General features: G+C 45.1%; 1 protein-coding gene across 2 annotated transcripts in view; it reads right to left on the bottom strand.

Annotated features, from left to right (window-relative positions):
* The window catches only part of LOC138472715 (L-threonine ammonia-lyase-like), a 406,130-nt gene that overhangs the window by 11,243 nt on the left and 374,960 nt on the right, over positions 1–19,927 (bottom strand). The window lies entirely within an intron of this gene.

Genomic DNA, 19,927 nt, shown 5'->3' with positions numbered 1-19,927 from the left:
TGCATTTAATACATTTTACCCCCCTGCCACCGCTCCCGCCTGCCATCTGCATCCATTGTGCGTTGAATTAGATTTTTTCCTTGTGCTGCCGCTGCCACCCACCACTCACACCCATTAGGTATTTTGTTACTTTCCCCTGCTTGCCGTCTGAAATGCCTCCTTTCACCCCCACTCCCTCCTCCCTCCTCATGCTAGCCTGGGACGCCTGACGCAGACAACCTACAGCGACTGATAAGGTAGTGTGTCTGGGAGGGGAGTACAGCCATTACTGTGTTCCAGTAAAACCCTACCACTCTTATTACCCAATATCTTATGCCCCCCTGCATCTAACCTAATTGTGTAACGGTTTTTCTTTGCACTGCCAACATTGAATATAAGTGGTTTTCATTACGCTGCCAAATAGGGGGTAGGAAAAGTGATGTACTTAGATGGATTTTTGGGGGGTATGAAATGTGACGCAACTAGGTGGATTTTGGAGGCTAAGAAATAGGTTGCACTTAGGTGGATTTTTGGGGGTGAGGAATGGGATGTACTTGGATGGATTTATGGGGTAGGAAATGCGACACACTTGGATGGATTGATAGGGGTGGGAAGGGTGATGCACTTAGAAGGATTTCAGGGAAGGGTAGGAATAGTGTTGTGCTCTGTTAGCCTGTCCATTCACGCAGGCATTTATGATGATGTCCTGTGCCCAGCACTCTGAAGATCATAGGGAGCACCAGCCATTGCGCTTTGAAGTCCTTTGAGGACAGACAGTTTATTTGCACCTAGCAGATGTATTAGGATTGCCCCTCTGCAATGAATGATCTGTCAGGATAGCTTCCTTCTGCTCCTGACATTGGTACTAGTTATAATTTGTGCAGCTGCAAGAATCGACAGAGGATGACATGATCTGAACAAACAGGCGCATCTACAATAAATCTCCATCCGAGTTTCTAGGTACGTATAAACGCCCCACTCCAGTGGACACCGGCCGCAGGCATGGCTACCTGCATACATCAGAAAACAGCAGCAGCTATGACAAATGTGGTCACGATGGTCACATAATTGTTCTGCCTACTTACACCAGACTACACCTCAACACCTCTGCCATTAGTATGCAGTGAAGACCTATGACACATTCAGGCTAGCTGGACACATAACGAGTCTCTTGCACTCATGTTTTCTCCTGACCTCCCTCTCAGGAGCCCACTCACATGCCTGTACTCGTGGGATGCTTTTTATCGGAGCACGACCAGCCCTCCTATGCCATACAATGGTGAAATCCACACACGCATTCTAATCCTACGCCATGATCTCCACCAATCTGGACTTCGGTCCCCCGAGGGCGTTCCCACCACAGCCCATTGAAACTATAATAATGGTAAAAAGTGCTATCTAAATGACTACAATACCGTACAATATCAATTCCACGATTCCACGATTATATCCAAATTCTCACAAGAATGGCAAAGAGGACCACAAAGCAAACTACCCTCCCAATTGCGTGTGTTTCTAGAGCAGAGGGTCCAAGTTTTGGAGTGGTGTGGAATCCAGCATCCCATCCTTGAAGAAAGGTATTTCTCATAGTTGTAAAAATTTCACCGAGTAAAATTAGCCACGCTGCTGCCTTGGCTAGCAATAGTTATTCTCACTGCACAAGGCATGGTTCACTCTATAGAAGCAGAGAGAATTGTGGGAAGAGCCGAAACTCCATGTAATATATGAAACCCAATTTGGTGAAACCCTGGGCTGTATTGTGTTGTATTGTAGATGTAGTGTGATCACTTTTTCATTATAATGGGGTGAGTCTGTAGAACCAAGCAGGGCTTGTGAAAGGGGTGATATTTCCACAGGGCCTGACGTCATAAAGCTCAACCCAAAATCAATGAGCACAGCCCACAGAATTACTCAAGTGAATTACTAAATGTTCCTGTTCAGCAGATAAACAACAACCTGGGTAACCGGGTGATTGTGCCTCCTATTTAGAGGGACCCTCATTTCAAACGGCGCAGTTCTAATGCTACCTTGTTTGTGCAATGTTTAGTTATCTTGAGTGCTAGTGAAAGGTGATAAAAAAATATCCGCACATAGGTTCTATAACATTATTGTGGCGAAATATTGTTGCATATTTCATTAAAGAAAATACATGATCTTTACAATCACTTGCTTGTGTGCACATATCGTTAGACAAAACTAAGTTCCCGGCATGTTTCTTCCAGTCGCCATTTCGGGCATTCATCAGGGCACACAAAAGGAGTAAACAAAAACAATTGTTTAAGTCAATGGTATTAAGCAAGTTATTTAAAATATGGTTCACATATTTATAAACGCTTTTAAATAGACTTTGACCTCAAAAACAGGTTGAGTCTGTATTTCCCCATTCTAGAAGCAACAGGCTAATTCTTGCCGTTTCTGTATTAACCTGGGGGAGGAAGAGGTTTGGGGGGGTTCTCGCAGTGCACACCTAATGCCTAATAACACTGCCTGTACGAAACGGATGAAATGCATCTCTGAGTGTAGTCCTTCACTAACTACCCCGTTTTTAATGAGTAGTTCATGGTCTGGAATGTAGAGTACCTGTGAGAGTGTCACACCGCAAGTCAATCATAATTTAGCTCTCTGTGCCATATCAGAGGTGATATCCATTTCCATATCAGCCACATTCTGCCCACGTTGTCTGCTCAGCTCGAATTTCTGGGAAAATCTCCTTTTGGTAAGAGTACCAACAGCAACCCCAGACATCTGTTTCTGCCTCCTTGCGCTTTATCAGTGTGGCTGAGGTGCACTTACCTCACTAAGCGCAGCAAGCAAGGGGTCTGGGTTTGGAATTCTCTACTCACTTCAGTGAAAACCCCAAGCAATACAATATTTCTCCAAATGTTGGCTAATTTTGCCGGACTTGAGGTTCCGCCCTAAATGACTGGTGGAATACAGACAGGAAATCCTCAGGATCACACACATACACTCTCCCAGTCTGATATCTCTCTCTCTCTCTCTCTCTCTCTCTCTCTCTCTCTCTCTCTCTCTCCTTCTCTCTCTCCCCCTCTCTCTCTTTCTCTCTCCCTTTCTCTCTCCCTTTCTCTTTCCCCTCTCTCTCTTCCTCAGGCCAGGCTCCAGGAATGTTCATCTGGGTGGGCTAGGTTTGTGATCAGGAGGGCCCAATTTTCATTGTGTGTGGGTGTATGAGAACCCCAAACAAAGTTCTGGCATTAATCCTGATTTCCTAGATCTACAATCAAGAAATGAATGTCTCCCCCAGATCCAGAAAAATATATTTGCACTGTTCTATAGAAAACAGTATAGAGCAAAAGAGAAACAAGGAAAATAGTGTTGCAACATCAATCACACCTATCTTCCCTTGCCATCTGCTCTCCCCCTTTCTATTGTATCCACTCCTCATTCACCTTTCATCCCCAGCCCCCTTACATCAGTTTCCCTGGCCACCATTTCCATTTACCTCCACTCCCACCTACGCCAAAACCAAACACCATGTCTTCTTGGCCTACGCTGGGGAGAGTCAAGGGTGATTATATTCTTTTTATCCTCCTCTGCGATGGCTGAGCAGTGAGGTCCCCAGTCTTTGTTCCATCTCCGATTGTGTGCGCTCAACAATGCCACCTTGAATACTGTGGCCACTCCCAGCAAGCCCCGGAGGAGGTGCTTGTGGTCCTCCCATCTTGTTGTAAAAGACAGCCCCCCATGCCAGAATACTGAAGCAAGGAATAGGACATTTGGTTTCTTACACAATTACATTTAAAGGAGAACATTTTATTTTATTATTGCATTTTTAAAGAACATTTTATTTTAATTGAGTGCACAAGGGAGTGCTAGCATGCAGGAGAGAGAGCCAGGGTGGGGGGCGGGTGAGATCAGGAGGCAGACAGTGCAGGTTGAGGGGTTTCCGTCTTCCTGGTGTCTATCCCGATGGAGCTTGGCAGGGTGGAGGGGCCCTTGCCACCTGACATGCCCCTGTACATCATTGTCTGGTACACACTGTTTACATACTGGTTATAAAATATGAAATTGTACAGGATGGTTTTTGTTTGATGTGCTTACTTTGATTTGCTATTGAATTTCACAATTTTGTTAAATAAGTGTGGCCTGATATTTTCAAAGAAAGGTGTGTTTGTTCTTGGCAGGTCCTGACAAATGAGCTGCCCATCTAGTAAACCATGAGTGAGGCTTTTTTTAAATAGCCTATACTGTGAACTGAATCACTTCTAGAGGCATCTAACTTTGGCAGGTAAGGGACCGTGTGATTACATGATTTGTCCAGGATCACACACTTTGGCTAAGTGATAAAGCCAGAATTTGAGCCTCGCTTGAAATTTAGATACTTGACCATGAATCTTTCAAGCTAAAGTTGGTGCAAATATGTGTTGAAGTTTGGTTTTCAATACCTAAAATAATACTCCATTTTATACAATTACTTAAAAAGTCACATGGAAGACCAACCTGACAATGTATATACATCATTGTAGAAATGGGTTGATGAAAAAGAGTAAGGGAGTCATTTTATTTTGAATCCTAATTTGCACAGAGGGGACCACTCCTGTTTGCAGTTTCTTTGCAAAAGGGCCACTCCATACAATGTTTATTGTTTCCACGAAGTACTAGTGAAGTGTAAAACACTGGTAAATATCGCATTTGATCGTCACTTTTCCACTACATGTCTGGAAAAGTGTAAATCCCTCCCTCAATTAATGATTGAGGGAGCTATCCCCTATAGGTTTCCTTTGGAATCTGCCTGCTTTTACCAGTGTGTAAAAGTCAGGTGAATTCCATAGGAATCCATTGGTTTTCCACCAACATAAAAATACATGCTGGTGGAAAACCAATCTGCTTTGCCAGGGGGACCTGTAAGAACAGGCAAATTTGTTAAATCCAATCTGCTCTCCAACTTCTCCTGCCAAATCATACAAAATCCTGTAGTGCATGAAAAGTGGCGATAAATGCTTTTAGCACCACTTTTTCTACCCGCCTTGACTTGGAAAATGGCCCCCTATGACTGTAGCTTTATTTTTCCCCATCCTGAATGGTAGCCTACAAGATCCAGCATAGAAATTAATAACAATTTACAAAACATCGGATAAGACACAAAGTGAAATGAAATGCCAGACAAGGTCATTGTTTCACATAGCTTGTTCTGCATCCCCCTTAATTTCGAATCACCCCACAATCACACCTTTTGTCATTTTAAGAAAAAAAGTGCCACAGCAATGGTCACTGCCAGTTACCATTTCGTATCTTTAATTACTTCCTGTTGTAACTATGCCTGTGCAGCACTGGCTGTTTGTGTTTATGGTGAGAGAGACAGAGCATGGGGGAAGGGGCATAGGCATTTGTCCTTTCTCTTTAGGAAATATTTAAATATTGTTTTTTTAGTGTTTTGGCTTTAAAAGATGTATACCTTTTATACTTTGCCCACAGCATAAAAGAACACGCTCTTCTTCAATGGAACAGGTTAGGTTGGAGCCTGAAAGTCATGGAGCAGATGAATAATCTGATAAGGGAGTTCTGCATCACAACAAACCTGGAGCTGTAACTGAAGGAATTGGGAGTAGAGACTTCCCGATATTGGTGGCTGAAAAAAACGGCTTTATGTGCCCAGTTCAGGAGAGGGGGTGGATAGTCTTATCGTCCACATGTGTATCTTGAACAGATTCAAGAGAGGAAAAGGGAGATGAGAAGTGTGATCAGGAAAATAAAAACCACTAGGTGCGAAGAGCCAATAAAAAGGGGCCTGATAAAAAATAAAAATAAACCGGCATTTAAAAACGGGCTTAAATGTAACACGTGCCTCTTATTACAGAGAGATGGTGAGGTAATGCATGAAGCAGTGCTGTGTAAAAACAGCAAACACTTCTGGACTCTCGTAAATCGAAAGAAAGGGAAACAGGACCAAGAAGTTCCACACCCTATTTTGGAAAGAGTTGGGTGAGGCACTTTTCTACGTTGTATGGTGGAACTCCCTTAAAACAGAAGGAACAACGTAATACAGGATGGGACTTAAACATCTCGGTAGGGTTCTATGTGCTTACATCGCCAAGCTTTTTTTTGCAGACTTCATTGCCAAAAATGTTTGCCTGAAAAAAACACATTGACATTTTCTTTTATATTTGGGGGGTCCGCCCTCCAAGCGCCCTTCCCTATTTTGTAGTCCCTAGACCCCACACTACCTACCCCTGTTATGCCCTTACCCACCCTTCCCATATATTTTTCGATGAGTTTTTTGGCCAAAAATCTTTGGCAAAGAACACCACGAAAAAAAGCCTGGCTATGTAATAACGTCTTACCCTTGGAAGAGACCATTGAAGCTATTATAAAAGCTGGGTCCAATTCCCGGGCACCAGGTCCAAATGGTCTGTGTAATGTTACCGACCAATTGCCCTGATGGATATTGAAAGTAAGATTTTCTCTAGCTGTCTCTTGAAAGAAATGGAAGCATGGCCTGGAGACAAGGGAATTCTTTCAAAATTTCAGAAGGGCTTTAGGCAAGATATGGGGACAGACGCAAGTGGGCTACATATTCAATCCTTAATCGACCAGGCATCCAAGGTCAGGGGGGGACCCATTATAGGTGGCTAGTATAGATCTGAGCTTGGCGTTTGATTCTATTGATGGAGTAATGCTGTGGAAGAAGCTCTCGGATTGCGTTATCCCAGGACATGCTCATCCAACTGCACAAGGGTACCTTGATCAAAGTAAGACTGAACCAGGGGTGATGTTTCGGTTCCAATAAGTACTTATTGTTGCCTGAGACAGGGGTGTGTGCTGGCGGCATGCCTTTTAAATTTGTATCTGGTCGACTTGTGGGAATTCTTGTGAAGAGCTGCTTTTATCTCACCCTAATCAAAGGGGAAGAGATGCTTCTGTGTTACCTACGCTGGTGATATATTGTTATTAGATAGTACTCAGGTGGGTCTACAGAGGCTGCTGTTACGATTTGAAGAATATGCTAAATTAAATAGGCTGACAATCCAAAGAAGTCCTGCATCATGTGCTATAAAGGAAACAGATATAAATTGAACACATTTTGATGGTCCTTGGATGGGCAACATATTCCAGTAGTGATGAATGCCAAATATCTGGGTTTTCTATTCATGAAACCAGTGGAAATTAAAGTCCATAAGGAGGCTCTGTGGCCTAAGGGCCGGCAATTAGTGGTGCAAATGTCTTACATTGCAAAATAGTATTGTTGTTTCTCAATCAAGCTGCTCATGCAGTTTTATCGATCCAAGGCTATCCCTGTTCTGGCGTATGGTTTAGACATTTACTCCAAGATGGAGAGTCTCAAACTCGATAAACTTGAAGGCTTGATATGGAGAAAAGTGCTAAGGTTGCCTAACTGTCTCCATATAACACTAATTCATTTTGAGTTAGGGTTGAATTCTTTTCTGTCCATTTTACAGTTGAAGACCATTTCGCTATTTCGCAAGTTACTGGTGGGCAGGAAAAATTCAACGCACACCGTATTGGCTAGCCAAATGGAAATTGGGAGCAGGGGAGGCTCGCTTATAGACTTTAAGCGACAATGTGAGCTCATAATGGAGCAGTATGAGTTGCCCTTAGAACTACTCTGTGAAAACCCAGGTCTGGCAAAACATATAATGATGGAAAAAGACTAGGTTGTGACTGGTGACAAAGGGGCTCAATGTAGCCTAAATAGAGAAATAAATACTAAATGTAAAAAGAAAGGAACACTTCAGAAATATTTAACGCATTCCCCTGCAGTCGTTATAGAGATACCTTTTTAAGGTTTCAATTTAACCTTCTCCTGACCAGAGAGATCAAACTAACACAAGGTATCCATAAAACTGGGCAATGTCGGTTCTGTGGAATAGCATTAGAAACCCTCAAGCACTTAATGATTGAGTGAGGGGCTCTTCAGAAGCAGAGAGGAGAACTCTTGTCTGAATGTGTTTACTCTATGGATTCTTTGAACTCAGTCAATTATTGGAGATACATTTTACAAGGCTCTACCTCCTCCTTGGTGATTAGGGTAGTTACCTTTTTGAAAATTATTAACATTGTTGATTAAAAGAATGAATCGGCGACCTTTGCGAGAGACGCAGAATGAAACAATTTGGAATTTTAGCAGGACGCTAATGGAAATTGCTTCATTTGTATAAGTTAAGTAAAGCGTATTTATATATGAGATTGTAAGTAATGATTTTAAGAAGGTATAACCCTTAATGAATTGTTTAATCTGGCACAAATTGCTTTTTCGCCATGGAGTAAGTGGCATTAGGTTGTAATAATTAGTATTCTTAGTAGCGATTTTAGGAATGAACAACTCTTAATGAATTATTCAGGCTGTATGAATTGTATGAATTGTTTTATGGAGTAAGATGTATAAGGTTTGTAATAAACCCTTTTTACAATACAAAGAAAATTAAAAAAAATGTTCTCTTGTGTGATTTTCCAGGTGTTCATGATTAATCTTTTGAGAGGAACATATTTATTGAGGGTTGACGATCCTCCCAACCCACTCTCTCCCCATCACTGGTGGGATCCCACAGCAAATAATGTCAATTTCCGGCACTGCCTAAACACCCAGAACCCTGGATTTACATCACACTTTCCAAACAAGACCCACAATACACGTGATGTATTCTGTTTGCATACAAACTCGGTTAAGCTACTCAAACAGTATGAGGTTATCAATTCAGTACGTACCAGTTTGAATCATGAAAAGTTTTGGCAGAGTAGACTAGACTGCCGCACAGACAAAGATACATTATATTTAGGTCTAAACCCCACTGGCAAGTATACATGAGAAGATCTAAAACTGGTCCATACTTGCCATCCTAGGCTTGTCATGTTCAGGTAGGGCCTTGTTGGCCCAACTCGGTGAGGTGCAGCTTGATTCCATGGTCATAGCAAACAAGGCACCCACATCTAAGCATATACACTTTAACTTAGGGGGACAAAGTGAAACCAACAAGCATTGGCAAAGCCAACAGCTTCGGCTTTTGATTAGGCATGGATGTGCATTTGCCAGGCACTGTCATAAGGTCACCACCTGGCCATAAGATGGAAACAGTTGGGAAATTGTGCGAGTACTTGAGCATATGATGCCATTGCTTGGCAAATAAATGTCTGTTTAATACCTATTCACAAGCCAAAACATCTGGCTTTGTGATTGCTTGTTTTAGACAGGACACCAGTCCAAGGAACAGAGGCACTGACACAGATATTGTTTATAAAATCATCTGGCTGAAGACACACATTAAGAGATGTATATCACACCAGGAGCTCATTTACAGAGGCAATTAAGTAATTAAACACTCAAAAGAATGTTTAGATGTACAACTGTACAGCATAAAGATTGGTGTTGCTTTGTGATAGAGCTTGCTCAAAGGGTTTCCAAAGAGTATGTTTTGGCGGTGAGGGGTTGGTAGTAATGCCATAGGTATTCACATAGACATGGCTTGTCTTTGGGTGGGTAAATGACCGAACACCACCATAGGATGTGTGTTTCTCCTCACACCCTGTCTCCATCCTATCTGTGTTATACTGCAAGAGTTCTGGCTTACACCTAGTAGGCAAAACGAAAACATGATGGATACAAGTCTCCAAATCAATCATAACCACCAGCATTGCTTTGGTCAGCCTTGCATAACATTGCTTGCAAATCAGACATGGCCCTGCCCCTAATGTGAGCAACCCTGCCCAAACTGCTAGACTGCTAGACCACAAGGTGTAGAAATGCCTGTGGTTGCTTGTGCTCCATCGCAGAGGGTACATGGCCTAGCAAATGAGACTAACTGCATCTTTTGGTGCCAGAACCAAGAATCATTTTCTAATGGCTTGTCCTCTTCTGTAATGGCACAGACATACTGAAGAATTACGGCATGGAATGTTGTGCAGAGCAATGATAGTGGCAATGATTAATTAATATCCTTGCATCTATCTCTTTTCTATTTTACTCCTCTTCCCTCTAGATTTACATAGTTGTAAGTACCAACCTTATTTGTTCACTTATATGTTTTGCTGCATTAACAACTTAAGTATATTGTCAATGTAATTTGTATGGACCACCAGTCGACTGATGCACAATCTGCAGAAATCTGTGCACAACTAACATCATGTGTCATTTATTGTTCGATATAGTTACACATTTTATTAAGCATGATGTGAAAAACCGCTATATTCCTACGAAGAATAAGCATACTTTAAATTACAGTAAGCAACTGTGTGATTTTAGGTTTGAGAAAATAGTTGTAGGCAGCCTTCTTGAGTAAATGTGCTACCTCACTTAGAGGTGTGAATGACCCTTCATCTCCCCGATCGTTTGTGCTATCATGGCTTTGGGGCATACATCACTGTCCTGTAGTGCAGCCTGCCTCTCGGAATGCTAATTTCTCAGAGGTTCCTGCTGCAGTTTTAGAGCAAAATGCCCCCCACACCTCAACACCCCCACTCCCTCAAGACCCACAGTCAAGACCGTCTTTCTAGGGGGGGCAGGGAGAGGCATTGGGTGTAGAGGAGGTCCCAAATATAGGCTGCACTCCAGCCGCCCATTTTGAAGTACCAGGAATGTTCACACCGAGATATGCGATGTATGATGAGCAAATAAACCAGCAGAGAGCCGCATTTGGGCTCTGCCCAGTACCCATCAGAAGAGCAATACCTATTGAAGTGCCAATAACCAGACATACATGGGCAGTAAGGTATCCATTGAGAAAACCCGACCAGCAGATTGCTTAAACACTGTCCCAGAAGAAACTCAACAGGCCTTAATTGAAGACGAATGGTGACGTCACGAGGGCCCAGACAGACTCACAGATGAAAGAAACGACAATCAAAAAATGACACACAGAGACAAAACGCCATGAATAAGGATATCATGAACTTAGAAGGAGAGACGATGTTGAAATATAAAGATACTTAAACTGTAAAGCCGGATGAAGCTATTCAACCAGCTAACGCCTGTACATATGCTTGTAACCGCAAGAAGCTAAGAAGATAGTGCGGCTTGCTATGCTTAGTAGAAGAATAGAGTGGGAGCGCCACCTATATATCTACCACAACAAAGCACACTATATAAGTACAAGTCCACTTTATACAAAGGCAGAATTAACCCAGGTTACTAAGGGTCAAACAGGACAGGATTCGTATTCCAGCTAAAACAAGAAAAGAGACGGCGGAATCGAAACTCAGCAAGAAGCAGCTTGTGCCTGGGAAATTGTGGGAAAACCAAGACAGGGAGGCGGACAGTAGCTCCGGAGAATCGAAACTAAACAACAGAGCAGCCTGCCCCATAAAGATCGAGATAAGGAGGCCCAGGCAGGTGGGAAGGCAAATAAGAATTAAATGCACAAATAGAAGGAAGACGAGTGGATGGGAGGACAAATCTTATTAAAACTCGATGGGAAAGGAAGTGATGATGTGAGACTAAAGGAGAGGTTAGATGAGGAACAGAGAAAGGAGAAAGAGAAGGAGTTAAGAGACGAAAGGATAAGAAGGAAAGATAGATTAAGACGAGAACAGCTATATAGCGAAGAGCAAGAAAAACAGCTTGATCGCAACCCGAGAGCAGCCTATTATCAAGACAGACAGAAACAGCAAAGGCTAGAAGAAGAGCAAAGGGTAAGAGTAAAGGATAAGGAGACGAAGAGATGAGGAAATTCGAAGGGCAGATGAACGTAGAAATGAAAAGGGAAGAAGATAGGGTCAGAGAAGAGGCAAGGAAGCACAAAGAATTTGATGACGATATCGAACGTAAACGAAGACAGAGAGCACGCGATCTCGAATATTTGGGGAGGGAAGTTAAAAAACCTGATCCAGTTGTAGACTGGGAAGACACTGAAGAATTCTTTCCTGCGTACGATTCAGTACCAGGCACGTCTAGGGCAAATATTAAAGATGACTTTGACACCAGAAGCATCAGGGAAATGATTGATAGAGTATATGATGAAATGGGGCTAGAACAAATACCCCAAGGAGAGGGGGAGGATGAGCGCTTAGAAAGCACTCAGTTGTATGACACTGAGGATGTCACCCGAAGTAGTGGGAGTAGGAAACTGTCCCTGGACAGATTAGAAATCAGTAGAAACGATGAAGACACAAGAAGTTGCATAAATTGGGTACAAACAATGCCCGACTCCGAAGGGGAGGAGCACAAGGCAAATGAGAAAGGGAGACAGCGTGAAAGACGACTCCCAAGGGAAAGAGGGATACGATGGTCGGACAATAGTGGGTCCGCACTGAGGGCATCAGAGTCAGCCATACAGTCTGACCGACATGAAGGAGTACCTCATGGTCAGAGGGGGGTGTCGTCACCGCCATACGTGACAGACTAAGGACATTGCCAGGTAGACGGCGATGCAGGAATATTACCCCTGCGATAGACAGGAGAACTATGAGAGAAGAGAAAGAGGGCTGCGCATTCCAATTTCTGCTACTAGAAAAGGGGGGAGCATGACCACAATATATTCCATGGCCACACATTGATCGAGAAAACTTGAAAAACAAGCTTCCAATGCTGACATCGGGAGCTGGAAAATGGATCATGAGTTAGAAAAAATGACAGGGGGAAACACGCTAGCTATAGGGGACATGAAAGGTCTCCTGATCGCCATATTTGGGGAGAGAGCAGACGATGTGTGGACACGGGCAGACTACCCTGGTGTAACCACAATCAACACCGCGCATGACGGAGCGCTATTTAACAAATGCAGAGCAGCATTATGGAAAGCACTACGAGTACTTTACCCATATACTTCCGATATGGAGCTATAATGACTCGAAGGAGTCGGAAGATCCGTTAATTTATATCTAGATTTTCCAAGACGCGTGGGTGCTCGAAACATATGAATCTTGGACGAAATCAATACCTGTGTTTTACCATATATTGTGTCAAGGGTTGCCAGAACCAGTGCAGAAACAACTCAAGAAATTGGTAGGAGTTGAGGCTAAGCCTTGGGCTGAAATACAGTTGACTATCGCACATTACTGCAGACTATTGCAAGAAATAAATCATAAAAAGGAGGCAACTCGAAAAGGTGAGGAAGCGAAGCTGGTGCAAAAGAAATTATCAAAGTATGCTCTTGAGGGAGCCATGCTAACTAACGCAGCTGAACAGAGCATGCAGCAGGTGGCTAATCTACAGCAGAATAACCAGGGTAACGTAGGGTTTTACCCACGGGGAAGAGGATTTAGAAGAAGAGGATGGCAGAGCAATCAGAGAGGCTTTCAAAATATGCAAAATGGTAACCCAGATATGTCAAACAAATAAATCATCCGACCACCACCAGTATGTTGGCTGTGCGGTATGACAGGGCATTTGGCTTGCACGTGCAGAAGTCAAGGCATGATGCAGAACGGCCAAGGAATGGGAGCAGGCACGGCAAATCCACCTGCGGTCTTACAACAGGGTGTTGCACAGAATCACACCGTGCAGAAACAATCGCCAGGAGCGCAACAAGGGGCGCAGCCACAAAATATGGGGAATTTTTCACAAGGACAATCCCAACAGGCACCACTGCAAGTGTCGCACACGATGAGCACAGGGCAGGCCCAGAACCCCGGAAGAGGAAGAAACACTGGGAATGGGAAAAATCTGCAAGCGCACAGTGGGCCAAACTTATATATAAACTAGGACAGCTCACTGGGAACCCTGATGTGCTCTATCCTATCAGTGAAACCAGACCCTCACAGGGAACCTAGGGTGTATGTCATTATAGGGGGTAAAAAATATCCCTTCCTAGTGGACACGGATGCAACACGCTCGTGCATTCATGAAGGCAAGTTTTCCTTGTCCGGCAAGGCCATAGATACTCAGTTTTACAGGAGCTCACAGTCGAGTTCCCTTTACAGATGCACTCCCAGTCTCCATAGGAGAGTGCGAAATGAATGTACCTTTATTATATTCATGTCAGACCCCAGTAAACATTTTGGATCGAGACTTAATGACAAAGTTGAACATGACAATCTCGTTCACATAGGAGGGCATAGTATGCTCCACTCCAGGAATGCACTTTCAAATGTATGCAAAATGATTAGAGCATACTCAGGACACATAGCCATGAGGGCCATACCATTGGAGCCAGAAGTTTTCGCATATGGCATGCGAGTGCTTATGGCAGGATTGCCAGGCCTTGCAGACAGAACCATAAGAACCCCTGATGAGTTTTTATTTAGCCCATGGATACTTATGCACGAGGAGGAGGGACAAGTATTTCCCTTGATGATACACACAGCAGCAGTACGAGGGAAAGTAGCATTGGTTGATGGGTACGATGATGAAGGCAGACAATGGTGTGCGATTATCGCCATCGAAGAAGGGTATTGAGTGACTGACTTCACCGATGACGATCTGTTTGAAGAACAATTAGGCACGGAAGAGACAACAGTGAAAGTGAGTCTCATTTTTGGGGTAAAAATGATCAAAAGGGAAGTGCCTCAGAGAATGATGTTGGCGCTGAAACGTCTGGAATATTTTGATGAGGATATAGCTAAAATGCCTGTCTCACTATGGACTACAGGACCTTATGACGTAGGCCTCTTGAAGGGGGTGGGAGAAGTGAAAATCAAACTAAAACCACGAGCAATTTTACTGAGAGTCCGACAATATCACATGTCCAGTGGCAGATGAGGGATTTTTAAGACAATTTCTGCTATGATGGACCAGGGCATCTTAGTTACGTCAGAGTCACCATGTAATACAGCAATTTATCCTGTCAAGAAATCAAGGGGGGGTCTTGGCGTTTAATTCAGGATTTACGAGCAATAAACAATATTGTTGAAGCCGAGTTTCCTTTAGTACCTAACCCATCTACAATTCTATGTAATATACCCGTCGAGGCAAAATATTTCACGTTGATTGACTTGAAAAATGCCTTTTTCTCAATCCTGTTGTACCGTGACTCACAAGATCTGACGTCATTCACGTTCAGGCAAATGCATCTGAAAAGCACGAGGCTGCCACAGGGGTACTGTGAGTCTCCGTCTATTTTCAACAGAGTCCTGCAGATGGACTTAAGCAATATTGCATTAGAAAGTACCGTCTTGCAGTATGTGGATGACATCCTTATCTGCAGCACCACAGCAGAGCAATGCAGGCACGGTTCTGTTCAGCTACTGACTATACTGGCTGAGAAAGGTTATAAGGTTGACAAGGAAAAGTTGCAATATTATCAATAGGAAGTGCTGTACATTAATCTCACATGAAGGCAAGAAGGTGACCCCAGAAAGGGCTGAAGCCATATTGAACACGTCTAAACCACATACGATAAAGCAAATGCAGAGGTTTTTAGGCCTGTGCAACTACGTTAGGGCATGGGTTTTCGATTACAACTAAGCCTTTACTTCAGGCTCTAAAGAAGGCCCAGGTGACAAAGAAAAAGATTGAATGGTCTGAGACAATGGAGAAAGGGTTTACTGAACTTAAGAAAGCGATTTGCACAGCTCCAGGAGGAATTTTACCTGTTTTCGCACACAGATGGTAGCGTTATGACGGCACTGCTCGCCCAAAGAACCTCGCTGGGGTACAAGCCCTTAGCATATTACAGTGGGAACCTGGACCGAGTAATGAAAGGCCATTTCCCATGTGAACAAAGTTTAGCTGCCGCAGCGTTTGCCATTGAGAAAGCGACAACCATTGTAATGGGATGTTCCATGACATTATACGTCGAGCACTCATTATTTGCCATTTTAGAGAAACCAAAGGGCACATTGACATCTCAGAGAGCTTCTGCCTATGAAGTGATCATATCAAACGCATCGATCAAAATAGTCCGATGTAAGATAGTGAACCCAGCTATGTTTATAGCAGAGCCAGTCACTGAAGGAGAGCCGATACATGACTGCACGAATTATGAAGAATTTTATGATGAAATCCCCAGGGTAAAAGAAAATGCCTTGGCAAGAGGAGAGATCGTCTTTATTATTTTTTTTTTAATTCTCTTTATTAAATTTTCCAACAACTTTAACAAGCCCAAAGACCTCCCTCCTCCCTACCCTCCCCCCTTCGGTGCTGATGCAAGTATCGTGTGGTTAATCGTCCCATCTAAGCGTTCATTCAGAGTCAATCCAGGTCCAGGAGTCTCAAGCGCTGTGGGCGCCAGCCAATCCTAAAGTCATCCCTGAGAAAGGCAAGGACCTCCCCCCACTCACATGCAAAGTCCTGTATTGCGTTGTTCATCGCATAGGAGGCCCATTCCATTGCTACTAGCTCCCAAACTTTACGCAGCCAGTCCTGGAACATCGGGACACTTGTGGCTTTCCATCTTTGCGCGATCATTGTCATTGCCGCCAAAGTAAGCATCACCCTCGCCCTCTCCCTACCCCTTGGGCCGCCTGTCGCTGTTGCTGGCTTTAATCCTAATAGAGACCATTCTAGGGGTATGCCTCCCTCTGCCCCACACGCTTGTTCCATTGCCTGTTTGATGTCTTCCCAGAACGGGGCAATTTTTGGGCATCTCCACCAGATGTGTTCCGCAGTCCCCTCCTGACCGCATCCCCTCCAGCAAGTTCTTGATGACCCTGGGTAAATCCTATGCAGGTGAGCTGGAGTGTAGTGCCACCCGTACAGTATCTTGTACCATGTTTCCCGGGTTTGCGAGGCTCTCGCCAATTTGGGGATTTTCCTCCATAGCTTTTCCCACTCCGTTTTCTCTATTTCCCTGCCCAGTATGCTTTCCCATCTTCCCATATACGCCCATTGCGGCCTAGGGGTTGCGTCATCCAGGATCTTGTAGAGCTGAGAGATGAGGCCCTTCGAGCCATCACTGGTCATCAAGAATTTCTCAAAAGGAGTCGGCGGTCTGATGGCCGCTTCCCTGTTCGTGGGGTGTAGGAGCCAGTGCCGCAATTGAGAGTATCTCAGCCTTTCGCCCTCCCCCACTGCGAAGTCCCTTTTGCACTCCACAAAAGTGCTAATTTCCCCTCCTATGAACATGTCTCGCACCCACCGGCAGCCTCCCTCTTGCCATTTCCTGAATGCCCCTCCCTCCAGCCCAGGGGTAAAGTCCTTATTATTAAAGATAGGAGTAAATGGGATGGATAAGTTGTGATTTCCTTACGTTGGGCCAGTCTGTCCCAATTGTCCGCAACCAACCTGGTGATAGAGCTCAAGTACATATGGCCTGGCCGATGGTGTTTGGGTAGCCACAGGACCTCCCCCAATGCATGCTGCGTGACTGCTCTGTCCATCCTGACCCAGTGTTTTCCCTCCCCTTCCCAAAGCCATTCCCTAATCACCCTTAGCTGGGCCGCCTCGTAGTATTGACGGAAGTTGGGAAGTGCCAGTCCTCCACCCCTTTTCGGAGCCATAAGCAGCTGTCTGCTGGCCCTTGCCCTTTTCCCCTCCCATACAAACTCGTTCGTTATCGACCGGAGCTCCTTAAAGAAGCTGGCCGGAACCGCCTGGGGGATAGCCTGGAAAAAGTAAAGGAGTCTCGGGAGAGTGACCATTTTTATTGCCTCCAGCCTCAGCCTGGAAATTCGGAGGTTCCTCCACTTAATGAGATCCTTTTTGATTCTCTGCAAAAGAGGGGGATAATTCGCCCCATACCACCCCTTAAGAGCCGGAGTGATTCTCACCCCCAGGTACGTGATTCCGCCAGGGCGCCAGGCAAAGAGCGTTGACATTCTTAATTATTCCCTCTCCTCCCTTGCCAGCGTCAGGTCCATTAATTCGGACTTGTGCATGTTAATGCGCAGACCGGATGCTTCGCCAAAGTCCTCTAACAATAGCCTGCATTGCTCACTCGATTCTATGGGGTTGATCAGGGCGAGCAGCATATCGTCTGCCAAATCCGCTACCTTGTGCTGTCTCCCCCCCAAACGGTATCCCCTGAATCCCTTCAGATTCCCGAATTGCCTGTAGGAGGGGTTCTAGGTAGATCGCATAGAGCAGGGGCGATAATGGACAACCCTGCTTTGTACCCCGTTGGAGTTGGAACGCTCTAGATAGGGTTCCGTTGACCACCACCCTCGCCCGAGGCCCCTCATAGTTCGCCTTAACCATCTGAAGATAAGCACCTCCCAGCCCCATTTTTTCCATGACCTTGAAAAGGAAGGACCACTCTACCCGGTCGAACGCTTTTTCCGCATCTAGGGAAAGCAGCACTGCAGGGGTACCAGTCTTTTCTGCTTTTTCCACTAGATGGGCCACCCTTCTGATATTATCTGCAGTCTGTCTCCCCTTCACAAATCCCGCCTGATCCTGGTGGATCAGGTCCGGGAGGAGCCCCTCAAGCCTGTTCGCTAGAATTTTAGTGTATATTTTTGAGTCCACATTAATAAGTGCTATTGGCCTGTAGGAGGATCTCTCGAGAGGGTCCTTGCCCGCCTTCAGAATCAGAGAGATCTTGGCTTCTTTCATAGATGGAGTGATATGCTCGCTACCTTTAAAGGAGTTGAAGAGGTAGGTCAACTGTGGTACCAACACCCCCGCGAAGGTCTTGTAGAAAGATGCTGAGTACCCATCCGGGGCTTTCACTGTGGGTAGCTTCCGGATGACCCCCCTCACTTCCTCCTCCGTTATGTCTTGCTGAAGACTGGACTGCGCATCCTTCTCTAGTGTGCACAAGTTAACGTCTTGCAAGAATTTTTCCTGGGCCTGGTCGCAGGGGTGCTGCAATGAATATAAGGTCTCGTAAAATTCAGCCATAGCTTCTCGAACGTCTTCTGTTCGAGTGACCCTGCCCCCCATACCTGAATTCAACGCCGTGATTGTATTCCTTGAGGCGGCTCCCCGAAGGAGGTGGGCCAGCAGTACATCGGCCTTGTTCCCCTTAGCATAGAATTTTTGCCGCACAAAGAGTAGGGCCCCCTCTGCTTTTTTAGTACGGAGGACCCCTAGCTGTCCCACCGCCCTTCTATAGTCCCTCTGATTGGACCTACTGGGATTCGTTGCCACCCTAACCCTCGTCTCCTCGACCTCTGCCTCCAGCCGGGACTCCAGTGCCTGGAGCTGTTACTGTCTTTGTGCCTTGGCTGCTATGATTTCTCCCCTCATCGTAGCCTTAAATGCATCCCATCTTATACCCTCTCCCGTGCCCCCTCTCTTGTTGCTATTAAAGAACTCTCTTATCTTGCCCTCTATCTCCTCCTTTACCAAAGGATCTCTCAGCAGGTGTTCCGAGTATTTCCAGCCCCATAATCCCCCTCTCCTCACTCCCAGTTCCAGCTGCATTGACAATATTTTGTGATCAGCTATTCTCCACCTCCTTAACTCTACCCACCAGGTTGGCCGAAACCCAGATATAGTCAATTCTAGATTGTGTCCCGTGGACTTCGGAGAGAAAGGTGTAGCCGTCTGCATCCCCCTTCAGTTCCCTCCAGACATCCCTCATACCCATGTTTACCACTTTATCCCTTAGTTCAGCTGAGGCCACGGCCCCACCGCCTCGATTCCTAGGTGCTCCTGATCTATCCTTAGCTTTGTCCCATGCAATGTTAAGGTCACCCATTATAACTATCTGGCCCCTTGCCCAGTCGCCTATTCTCCCCATAAGGTCGCGGAGGAAGGGGTCTTGCCCCTTGTTAGGCGCGTAAATAACCCCTATTGTGATAAACTCCTCAGCGATTTTGCCTTTCACAAGTACGAACCTACCCTCTTTATCTTTTAGGGTGTCCTCCATGCGAAAATTCACAGTGCCTCTGATAGCCAGCGCCACCCCCCCCTTTCGTGGGCCCGGACGCCTGAAATACCTGGTCGAACCCTCTCAGCCTCAGGCGGCTCTGGTCTTTATGGAGTAGATGCGTTTCTTGCAGCCCCAGAAAGTCTGGTTTACCCCGCTTCGTGAATTGCTCCAACTTTTTTCTTTTCAGCGGAGTGTTGAGGCCCCTGACGTTATGTGTTACCCATTTGAATTGTGAATAAACTGCCGCTCTCGCCCATCATGACCCTTTGTCCCATCCTCTCCTCCCCCTGTTTGCACCCCTCTAGTTCCTCTGGAACGTGAACCACTTTTACCTCGCCCCTGGGACA

This window comes from Ambystoma mexicanum, chromosome 8, assembly GCF_040938575.1.
Source record: "Ambystoma mexicanum isolate Mex_15411 chromosome 8, UKY_AmexF1_1, whole genome shotgun sequence".
Taxonomy (NCBI): domain Eukaryota; kingdom Metazoa; phylum Chordata; class Amphibia; order Caudata; family Ambystomatidae; genus Ambystoma; species Ambystoma mexicanum.
This window is presented reverse-complemented; position numbering and strand designations above follow the sequence as displayed.